Here is an 11,336-nt window from a genome sequence, read left to right on the forward strand (position 1 = left end):
AGGTAACTTTTCTTTTCCCCTGGATTGGATATGTTTTTAGACCAGAATATTTGAATAAAATCTATCATGGATTAATGTTTGATTGTCTAGTTTTACACCTAGCTTAGAGCTTAAAGCATGAATTAAATCTGAACCAATTCTCATGATACATAAGCACAGACTTTTATAGCTGTTTGATCCAGGAACCAGGCATTTCCTTATTGAAGACAGGAAGGAGTTCAGAAACTGCAAACTACATAAGGTGTTCTGGGGTCAAATCCCATGCTAGGACCAAAGGAACCAATTCATGTCCAAGAATGGAGTGTAGAGCAAAGCAGAGGATTCAAGATTCAGATAAATGGATCAATAAAAACACTGAATAGAAATGAGTCAACAGGCACATGAAATAGAAGTGGATCAATGGGAACATGAAGCTGGAGGAATTGGAGCAAGCCAGAATTAGGAAAACGGTCTGTGGTCCTGTGGGGAGTGGAGAGGGCCAGAGACCTAACTAGAGGTAGAAGAAAGGCCACTTTGGGGTAATTCTCACGATTGCGAAACTCCTTGAATAGTTTGATTTGCTTTAAGTCCAGGGATAAACCCAGAAAGTAACAGAATTATCAGGGACAGAAGGAAACATAGTAGTCATCTCAAATCTCAACTATGTTCGTAAATTCTGATCCTTCTCATTTTTATGAATATGAATGTTTGTGTACCCACCTGGATGGGTAAATTTTTTTTTTCTTTTTCTTTCCTTTTTTTTCTGAGACGGAGTCTCGCTCTGTCGCCCAGGCTGGAGTGCAGTGGCCGGATCTCAGCTCACTGCAAGCTCCGCCTCCTGGGCTCACGCCATTCTCCTGCCTCAGCCTCCCGAGTAGCTGGGACTACAGGCGCCCGCCACCTCGCCCGGCTAGTTTTTTGTATTTTTTGGTAGAGACGAGGTTTCACCGTGTTAGCCAGAATGGTCTCGATCTCCCGATCTCGTGATCCGCCCGTCTCGGCCTCCCAAAGTGCTGGGATTACAGGCTTGAGCCACCGTGCCCGGCGATGGGTAACATTTTTACCTAGCTATACCCTAGCTAGTGTCTGAGCTAGGATGAGCAGCCAGAGGGTCTCTCCTTATTTCTGGTCCACCATTCTTTTTACTTTACCACATCCCAAGCTAGCTAATCATTTCCTTTTGCTTTTCTTTCTGTTCCTACCCCTCCTCCTTCTATTTTCTTTTCTCTTCCTTTTTTTTTTTTTTTTTTGGCTTTCATTGCCTCATTCACTCCCACTCTAACTCAAGATTGAAGAGTAGAAGTGACAAAATATCATGCTCAAAGATCAACTGGAATTATTTTCAGAGGGGTCACAGCGAAGCATGTTTGTTTTGTGAAGTTCAAGCTTATTTTCAGCATATGGGTTCAAAGCTGTAAACCAACCTTGAACCTTGGGAGCTGTGAGTTGACAAGATGGGACAGTATGTCAAAGAAAATAGGTTCGGAAGACTTGCAGAATGTCAGTTCTCTTTTAAAAAGAACATTTTGGTGAATTAAGTGTAAATGAGTCAGGAAACACACGGATTTTATTTCCCTTGCCATATGCGTGGGTTTAAAAATTAATGGAAAAATGTTCTTGGCACAACATGTTTTGAATTTTATTTGCCTTTTTTCTCTTCTAATCTCTGGAAGATGGAAGCTGAGGAATGACGAAGACAACGGAATCAACGGCAATTGTGAGTTTTACATGTTTATATAACACATGACACTTAGACTGAGCGGTAAGAACATCCAGTCTGAGAGCTTCCATTCTGAAAGCATTATATTTTTAGTGTTTGACCTCATTACATTACTGAAAGAAATATCCTAACAGGTATTTATCTAAATTAATTGTGTGGAAATCAGGGGCTGGGCTGTGAGGAATCTTTTACTGTAGGGCGTGTGATGCTTGACTAAAGGTATGTAATTGGGCAATTAGAATAAAAGAGATAGTGAACTGCTTTAAATTTTTAAAGCTTTCAAAAAAATAAAACAAAACAACCCACCGGGTGATCTTTCATATATAACATTTTATCTGTCTCAGACATTTTACCTTGCAAAGTGTAACTAGGATCTTTGTAGCATATTGATTATTTCTATCAAGAAAAACAAACAAAAAAGTCAGGATTCTCTAAGTCTTTTTAATTTTTTTCTTTTTGGCCAACTCGATGTGGGGGACATTTGACAATTGTTCCATTGGCATTTTGGAGTACTTAGTCAAATTATCCTGTTTGTTGTAGAAATACTTGTAATTAGCTAAATAAATCTCAAATGTTTTCTATAGGCGGTTTCTAAAACATCCTTCTTCAAACTTGTATTTGTTTCCTGATTTGCCCAGGAACTTCCAAAAGAATATACAAGTTTAAGTAAACTGTCTCTGGTTAGTTTGTGGTTTGGCTTTTAAAAACCCTAAAATGATTTAAATCAAACCATTTCAGACACTAGAATTGGAAGAAATCACAACAAAGCTATGCTTGTAATTTTATTAAAATGATAGGTTGGTCAGGACAAAAATACTCAACTCTATTGACTGCCAAGTTGGAGTGTACTTAGAATAGCCTGCCTATTGATGGGGCCAGGCCATGTCACACAGCAAGAGTGCTTTACATGGCATCAGCATAGCTGTCCTTCAATATGTGACTTTTTTTGCATGTTGTTCCATGTATTCTAAGTAGAAGGAAAACTGGGCTACATTTCAAAATTTAAATATGGTACATGAAAGGCTTTGTTCACATTTAATTAAATTACTGTTTATGTGCCATATGTTTAATCAGACACTGCTTCTATCCTAGATGGAGGTAATGGGTAGGAATGAGGCATAAAGGTTTTTTTCCCCTCTCCTTAAAGTAAAAGGTACAAATTGAGACGATTTTCTAAGAAATGCCATCACAATGACAAACTCATATGGCCACTGCTGTGACACAAGCCCTTAAATGATCACTTCATGGCTCATTAACTCTCAGAACTGTAAAGATAGGTAGGACCCTCAGCTCCAGAAGACAATACTTCAATTATTTTCAAGTGCAATTTTCCTCGGGTATACTGCCACACTGCCTTGCCAACACTGTTTTGTTTAGAATTTCAGATCAGGTTTATCTTTAAAGTTATTAATAAAAAAATAAAGAGACACTCACTCTTAATTTAAACATACAAACTTAAATCATGAAAATGTAGAGTTGATAACGTTTAATGCAACTTGAACTACAGACAAGTAGACACCTTTTAGGATCTCTCTGTTCAGGGGAAATAAAATTCACTTTGCGCATATGCCAAGTGTATGTGCGTTTGGAAGAGGAAGGAAGAACCATTTTTACCATATGAAGTGAGCATGTGTTTTTCTTCCTTTTGCTGCTCTGCTGTTTTTGCCATATTTTCTGAGTTCAAGTCTCTAATCAGTTGGTGGAAGTGTAGATTTAAAGACATTTATTTTGGAAAACATGTTCTGCTAAAAGTTTGTAGTAATGTAAGCCATTTAATTCGAAAATTGGCAGCTGAAACTAACACTACGCTCACATAAGCAACTACTCAAGTGTTTTAGTCTAAAGCATTTTGGAACACCAAAGGCCAGGACATTATTTTTGGGTCTGCACACTTCTGAAAGTGAAAGCATCACAGTCAGGGGCTTATCTCCAGTGCCACAAAATTGGAGCCTGAGGAAAACTCTTATGTGCCTCTCCTATTTGCAGTATATCCCACGTATACGAAAAGAGAGCTCCTCTCCTTTCACTTTGAAGGAAAATAAGAGGAAATATAAGAGTGCAATTCTTGGCCTCAGCAGTTGTCTTGGTGTGGTACTTGTGTGTGGGGAGGCGGGGTCAGGGGCTGATGTATTTTGTAGAGGGGACAGGCCAAGCAGTAGGGGAGGGAGGTAGAGAGGCCTCCTTTGAATGGGATACACACAGTGAGCTCAGATTAGGATGGGATCCCCCTTCAATTCTCCCCAAAGGGTGGGGCAAAGGAGTCACATGTAGTATCTTGGTTTGCTCAGTGAAAAGATGTCAGGATAGTGGTTAAAAAAAGCCTCTGAAACTATAGGGAATTAGCCATTTTTTAAAAAGCATCTACCATAAACTAGGTACTGTTCCAGGCCTGTTAGATAGATTTCTCATTTCACAAAATTCCTCAAGTAGATATTTTGTTGGGTGAATAATATAATGGATAAAAAAGCATGACGAGAATTTGGCCAACTTGTCAGTCATGCAACAAGGTGGTAGCACCTGGATTTGTGCAGCAGAGTCTGACCCCATTTACCATCTCTCTCTCTCTCTCATGATCCAGATAAAATGATGACACAAATTGTGGAGAAGCAAATCTGAGAGAGGAGAGAGGTAGGCCACGGGAAGGGAGAATAGATGAACAAAGTTATACTCTAGTTGAGTGGTGAATATTGCCATACTACTAATTAGATTATATTTCTCCTAAATCCTTGACATATGGTAGAGTAATGAATGCACACCATTTTAAAAACAATATTGTCATATTTCACAATGGCTGAAAATCTACCCTCCCCCAACTGGCATAGGCACATATTCATAGAGTCTTTTCTGCCAGCTAAGTGCGACAGTTGTCCAGATCAGACAATTTTGAGTCATGCTCAGTGTCACCCTTTCCTTGACTTGTCGTGGCTCATTTTGCCACGATCCTTTCCTGTTTCCCCCCATTTCAGTGTAGGGTTCCGCAACCATTCTGTGCACAAGCCAGGAACCTAGAATTTATCAGATTCTCCCTTTCCTTTTATGCTCAATCCTTTACCCACTTCTGTCCATTTTCTCTCCAGAATATCTCTTGAATCTGTCTGCTTTTTGCCATCTTTACCATACCACCATTATCTGGATTTCTATGATAACTCTGTACCTCTGACTTCTAATCCATTTTCCTCAAAGCGGGCATAAAATTCTGTTAGTAATGCAAATCTTATCTCATCAGTTTCTGCTTGAAATCCTTCAGAGACAGTTAGGATCAAGACAAAAATCCTTGTTCACACTGCCTGGGAGGCTCTGCATAGGCTGGCCTCATTTCTCTTTCCATTCTAATTTCATAGGACTTTCTCTTCCTCTCTTTGGTTCAGCCATCTTGACCTTGGAGTCGCTCAGACAAGCCGTGCTCTTTTCTTGCCTCATGGCCTTTGGAAATGCTTTCCAGGCTGGTTTAAATGGTCTCTTCCAAATCCATCTCTTCTCCCATGTCACTTTGAGCTTACCCTTTAGCTAGCTCAGCTGCCTCTTCCCAATCAATGAGCTATCTTTCCATATATCCTCCTATAGAACCTGTTCTTCCCCTTTAACACATCTAACAATGTGATGAAATTCTTGCTTTATCCCTTAAGGTAAGTAAACTCTATGAGAGCAAAGGCCAAATCTGCCTTGTTTAGTACTCTATATACAGCACATAGCAAAAGTGCCTTTAATATATTAGGTAGCTAATACATTCTGTTGAATGACAAAATGAATGAATACCTCCTCTGTCACCTCCAATTAAAGCAGAGCATGGGTCATCTTAGAACTCTGACAGTGGGTTCATTGAAGGCAGCCACTATGTCCTTTTTCTTCTTATCCTTAGTGGCTAGCATGATTTCTGGTAGATTCTCAACAGTAAGCTTACTGAATGCACAAACTACATATATGCTGGGGAGGCAGAATGTTGTTTCACCATGTGAGACCTAACTGTTTTATCTTCTAGGCAAATTAGGAAGCTCCATGACGTAGCTTTAGATTAAGCAGATTCCTCTTGTATGAGTCAGGGTTCTTAAGAGAAACAGAATCAATAGAAGATGTGTGTGTGTGTGTGTGTATCCTAAGGAATTGGCTCACGTGGTTATAGAGGCTAAGTCCCATGATATGCCATCTGCAAGCTGAAGATTCAGGGAAGCTTGTGGTGTACTTCAAAGGCCTGAAAGCTAAAGAGTCAATGATATAGATTTCACTCTGAATCTGAAGGCCTGAGAACCAAGAGTGTCAAGAGCAGAATAACGATATCTCAGTTCAAGCAGTCAGGCAGAGAGTAAATTCAACCTTCCTCTGCCTTTAGGTCCTTCACAGATTGAAGGATGTCCAGCCACACTGGGGAGTGCGACCTCGTTTACTCAGTTTAACAATTCAAATGCTAACCTCTTCTGGAAACATCCTCAGAGACACATCCAAAAGTAATGTTTAACCAGATATCTGGGCATCCTGTGGCTCAGTCAAGTTGGCACATAAAATTATTCATTGTATCTCTGTAGCCAAATATGCATCTCATAGTATTGAATCTGAATATTTGACTTTCGCTGTATTTCAAAAACCTTTCAGGATTCTAGCATTTGAGATTCTTGTCTGCTCCAAATCTTATAGATCATTTGTGATCTTAGAGTTGTGGGAAAGCTCATGGAGACAGTTCAGTGACTCCAATAAATATTACCCATAAATTCTCCATGATATAGTTCACATTGTCCAACTTAAAATTACTCCAGAGATGCTTAGAGGCATATAAAACCCAAAGATGCATAGATAGAAAGATATGGCAGGCTTTGTAAAATGTAATGACATAACCCAAAGACTTTAAAAAAAACAGTTATGGTTAAATTTAATAAGCTTGATATGTTTCTTTTTACCTAGCTATGAACTATTTATATATTTATATAATTATTTTTTGCCTTGAACTTTTAAAGTGAAAGCTGTGCTCAATTAGTTTAGTTATGTGTACATTCTAATTCTTCAATATCACATCCAAAGCCAGTGTGTATTTCAGATATAGCAAATACACTTAGCAATTAGCTTGATCAATGGAAGTACTCCAGTTAAAAATGTTCCATAATAAAAGACAAATTACACACAAAGATAAATGATTGGTATGAAGTGAGAGTTACATCTTAAAGTCATGTGCCTGTTCTGTAAATTACTTGCCAAGTTGTTGGTGTTTAGAAAGTTAAAGCATGGTACTAGATTCTGGTGGTTTGCTATGTCATCCCAAAGTTTTAGCATGTTCCTAAATAAGATACACTGAGTCACTTTGTTAAGTGTCCTTAAGTTTCTGTACCTCAGTTTGCTCTTTTATGTGGTACTGATTAAAAAACTCTTTGTACATATTTCATTGACCAGGTATGCACAGCATTCTATCACATACTGTAGTCTAGCACAATGACTATTCAAGAGAAATAGTGCAATACAAAAAATATGAGTATCTCCTCATGTAGCATTATGCATACAATCGTATTACTATTATTTAAAGTGGGAATAAGAAAAAAGAAAATAGACACTTCAACTTTATCAAATCTATTAGTTAATTACAGTGGAAAAAAAAGGAATCAGTGCAAGAAAGAAAGACATTATTTCAGTGGAGTCAATGTAATGAATTGAAGGTACTAGCTACATTTAAAATGCCATAGAGCCAGTCCTGAAATAAAAGCCAAAAGATTTGCTTAACAGAATTAAAACTATTGAATAACAGTGCTTCCATTTTTGTTCTTGAATGACAGAGTATTGTTTGAGACCTACATAAGTTGCCATTGACACTCATCATTTGTACAGTTTAAAAATCTGAGGGCTCTAGCAGCAGATACCATGGTAAACAATAAAATTTTCTTTTTTTCATGATATATTTTTATATTAAAACAATTTCTATGTTATCTGTTTTGTTTTATCAAGAATTATATTTCTTTATTCAGCCTTCAAATTTAATTATTATCTACTTACTGGATTATAAAGATTCTAAGGTTAAAAAGCTAGCAAACTTTATAGATTCTATATATTGTACTTCTTGTTTGTAAAACTCAGGACATTGGTTGACCTGACTTACTGCAATTTGGCATCAGTTCATCTTTGTGCCATTACTTGAGTTGTGGTTTTAACTGTTGTTGTTGTTGTTGTTGTTGTTTTGGAGATTGTGGGAGTCTCACTCTGTCACCAGGGCTGGAATGGTGTAATCTCGGCTCACTGCAACCCCCACCTCCTGGGTTCAAGTGATTCTCCTGCCTCAGCCTCCTGAGTAGCTTGGATTAGAGGCACCTGCTACCACACCCGGCTAATTTTTGTATTTTTAGTAGAGACGGGGGTTTCACCATGTTGACCAGGCTGATCTTGAACTCCCGACCTCAGGTGATTCGTCTGCCTGGTCTCCCAAAGTGCTGGGATTACAGGCATGAGCCACCATGCCCGACCATTAATGGTTAACTTTCTATGTATATTTTGTATCCCCAGAAAAATCAAGCTCTAAAGTTTCCAGCATGTGAAAAACACAGAAAAATTTGAAGGAATTTATTTAGTGAGTTCTATTACTGCCATTATATCCTTTGAGATTTTTGATTCTGATCTTTTTTATCTGAAAAATAAGTATATAAAAAATCATTATCGTTGCTTTAGACAGGTCTTGCATATTTGCTGCTAATATAAACTCTCTGTGCACATTTTATGGGCTGGTGATTCCCAGTGCTCTACCATTTATTCTAGTACAATGACAATTCAAGAGACATGACCCAATATGAATAAATATTTGTGAGTTCTACGTGAGTTCAAAGATTGAGAAGTATTTTCTCCTGAGTCAAGTTCAAGGGCAACCACTTTGTTTGCATTCTTAAGATCAGGACCAGGTTTTGCAGCTGACTCTTCAGTCAGAGTATCATTAAACAAAAGATTCCTCGTGGTGGAACTTTGCAGTTCAAATATATGACTGGTTTCATGCGTTCGTGTTCCAGAGGTGAACCTTGTTCATGGCAGATGCAGACTGGCTTCCATGTGCCTGTTTCCCTCAGCCGCTGTTTTCTGATCTGTGGCTGTGCTTCTCTTCTGTCATCATTTTCCTGGCTCTGACAAAATGACAACCACTCTTTTGGATTCCTCCACATGCTCAACCACCGTGTCCAAATTCTGCTGCTTCAACACCGCTGCCTGATATGCCGTGTCCGGAACTGCGTGCAGGCTAATGTCATTTTGCATTTGGAGTCTTTGGGAAATTTCAAAGTCACTGATCTCTTCTGCAAACATGTCTCTAATTATTTCTTTGTGGCTTGCTCTAAAATTACATTTCACAGCCAGTGAATGATCATGATTCAGAAAAGTTTCCATTGTCTCTTCCCAGCCTGGCTTCGTTGAAGAAATCTGGCCTTTTTGAATGCCTGTGGCAATGAAATGTTTTTTAGATTTCCCATAGTCATCAGGTTCCTTTTCTCTTCTAAAGGTGAAAGAATTTATGCTGGCCCTAGGCTTGTTAACATAAAGTAGATACAGCATGATCTTTCAGAGGTCTTTGTGATTGTTCTGCATGAAATTCTTGCACCACTGGACACCAGTGGAAACTGGGAGAAGTGCAGATGGGCAAGGGGATAGGAGGGAATTATTAGCCCATGAAGAAATGTTCAGGAGACATGGGCTCTTTCCCTGTCTTCTCACAACAAGGTACTCTCTGTCCTTTATCTGTCTTTTCTCCCCCTCCTTTTCTTCCCTCCTTTCCTCAAAGTTTATTTTTCTTTTGATTTTTTTTTTCTTTTCACAAATCTGGGTATGGACATCTTCCTCTGATGAAAGAGGGCTCCTCTCACGAGACTGTGATGCGGTCACCCAGGTTGAGGTCTCCACAAGAATTAGAAATGGCATCCTCACAAGAAGATATAATTTTCCTTGAATTAAGACAGGTGGATTGATCCTGAGTTTCAATGTTAAAATGGTATGTGACAACAAACTTTTTTTAGACACACAATGTGGTTTTCATAAGACAAATAGGGACTTTTTTAGTTAGCAAACTGTTTTATTAAAAAGAACTAAACCCCCAAACTGTGGTAATTCACCAAACATGGGTTAAAGACGTTGTATCCAAACTTTTTCTTTTTCCTGGGAAAAATATCTTGTTTTGTGTAATTAAAATCCAAGTCATATACCTTGTTTCCATTTTTAGATGAATGCCCACTTATGCTACATGTCCATGTGTGTAGAGTCACCACATTTTAAAAGATTACAAATAGAACTCAGGTCTAAAAGTAATTACAGCAATAAACATAGCAGGAATTCAAGACTCCCTCTTTACCAAAATACTTCTTATAGTCTCAAATTTGTGTTTCTGTATGTGTACCAGTTCCCGCTGGCAATCTGTTATATAGTTGTTTGCCTCTGGCTTTTGTACCTGAAGATCTCAAATCATATTCACAACCAAACCTTATTTGACTTCCTATTATATTCTGAAAAAATAATTATATATCAACTTCTATACATTTTTGTAAAATATTTATATGCTATTAAAAAAATAAAAATATATTTACCTTCATGTGCTTAATGAAGTAATTATATCCAGAAAAAATTAGCTGTGGAGATATTCATATATTTCATAAGGCATGTTCATAACTCTTTTACAGAATTAAATGGTCATATTTATGGAGTAAACATATTGTGATTGACAGATACACATAGTCTAATATGTGTATAGCTCAGTAAATGCTATATATATAAGTGCTATAATACATGTATAGTTCAGTTGCTACAAATGTAGTTTATTACATTTTCTCCAATACTTTTCCACATTTAAATATTAGGCAATCTGTCAAGAGAGATCAGTAATACTGTCTGGTATATAAAATTTGCCATCAGTATCTTATTTCAACCAGAAAAATTCATCCACTATTACTGACTCATCACAATTACTTAGAGGTGGTCTTTTATCAAAAGATTAAATGCATGTTTCCTTAAGTACTTAGCATGGCGCCTTGTACTTAGTACATTCTCTATTTGTGTCAGTTTTTACTATTTTTATTTAAGTCAGTTGGTCTCTATTGACAGTAAATGACAAATGAAATAAAACTCGCTTAAGGATTACAAGGCTTTTATTGGCTTATGAAAAGTTGTGGGCACTGGCTTCAGGCACAGCCAAATTCAGGTGGTCAGTAATGGCAATCTGTCTTTTTCCATGTCTCTACCCTTCTTTCCTCTGGGCTGACATGTTTCTGAGGCAGGCTTTCTCTGCTAAGATGTCTGCCAGTGCTTCCAGGTAAATATCCAATGATCTTCAAGAACAGTAGGTAGAGAGTTTATTTTTTCTTATAGTTCTGATAAGGGCTTCAAATGTGAGTCTCATTAGTACTACTTGGACTGGTTTATACCACTTAATCATCCATGAGTGCTGAGTGATCATGGATGACCAGGGCAGCCAGAATTCCAGTTAGCCAGGTCTGGGCCACATTTCCCAGCAGCACCAGAACCATAAGGAGAGAGAGCATGGGAATCAGAAAGGCGGACGCATGCCAGCCTGGCAAAAAGAAAACAACAGATGTCCCCAGTCTTACTTCACGCATCCCCCAAACATTTCCTGAGTCTCTGCTGCATTCCCTGTGCTGACTGTGGATGAGCAAGAGAGGTTGTGTGTGACTGGAAGGGGGGA

The 11,336-nt window shown here is 38.2% G+C and overlaps 1 long non-coding RNA gene across 2 annotated transcripts in view; it reads left to right on the forward strand.

The window, feature by feature from the left end:
- LOC116274952 overlaps window positions 1-7,597 on the forward strand; it is a 74,729-nt gene extending 67,132 nt beyond the window's left edge. For both annotated transcript variants that reach the window (XR_004183815.1, XR_004183814.1), the window contains exon 3: window positions 1,653-7,597. This is a non-coding gene — a long non-coding RNA (uncharacterized LOC116274952). The remainder of the gene's footprint in view (window positions 1-1,652) is intronic.
- The last annotated feature ends 3,739 nt before the right edge of the window (window positions 7,598-11,336 follow it).

This window comes from Papio anubis, chromosome 5 (genome assembly GCF_008728515.1).
Source record: "Papio anubis isolate 15944 chromosome 5, Panubis1.0, whole genome shotgun sequence".
In the NCBI taxonomy this organism is placed as follows: domain Eukaryota; kingdom Metazoa; phylum Chordata; class Mammalia; order Primates; family Cercopithecidae; genus Papio; species Papio anubis.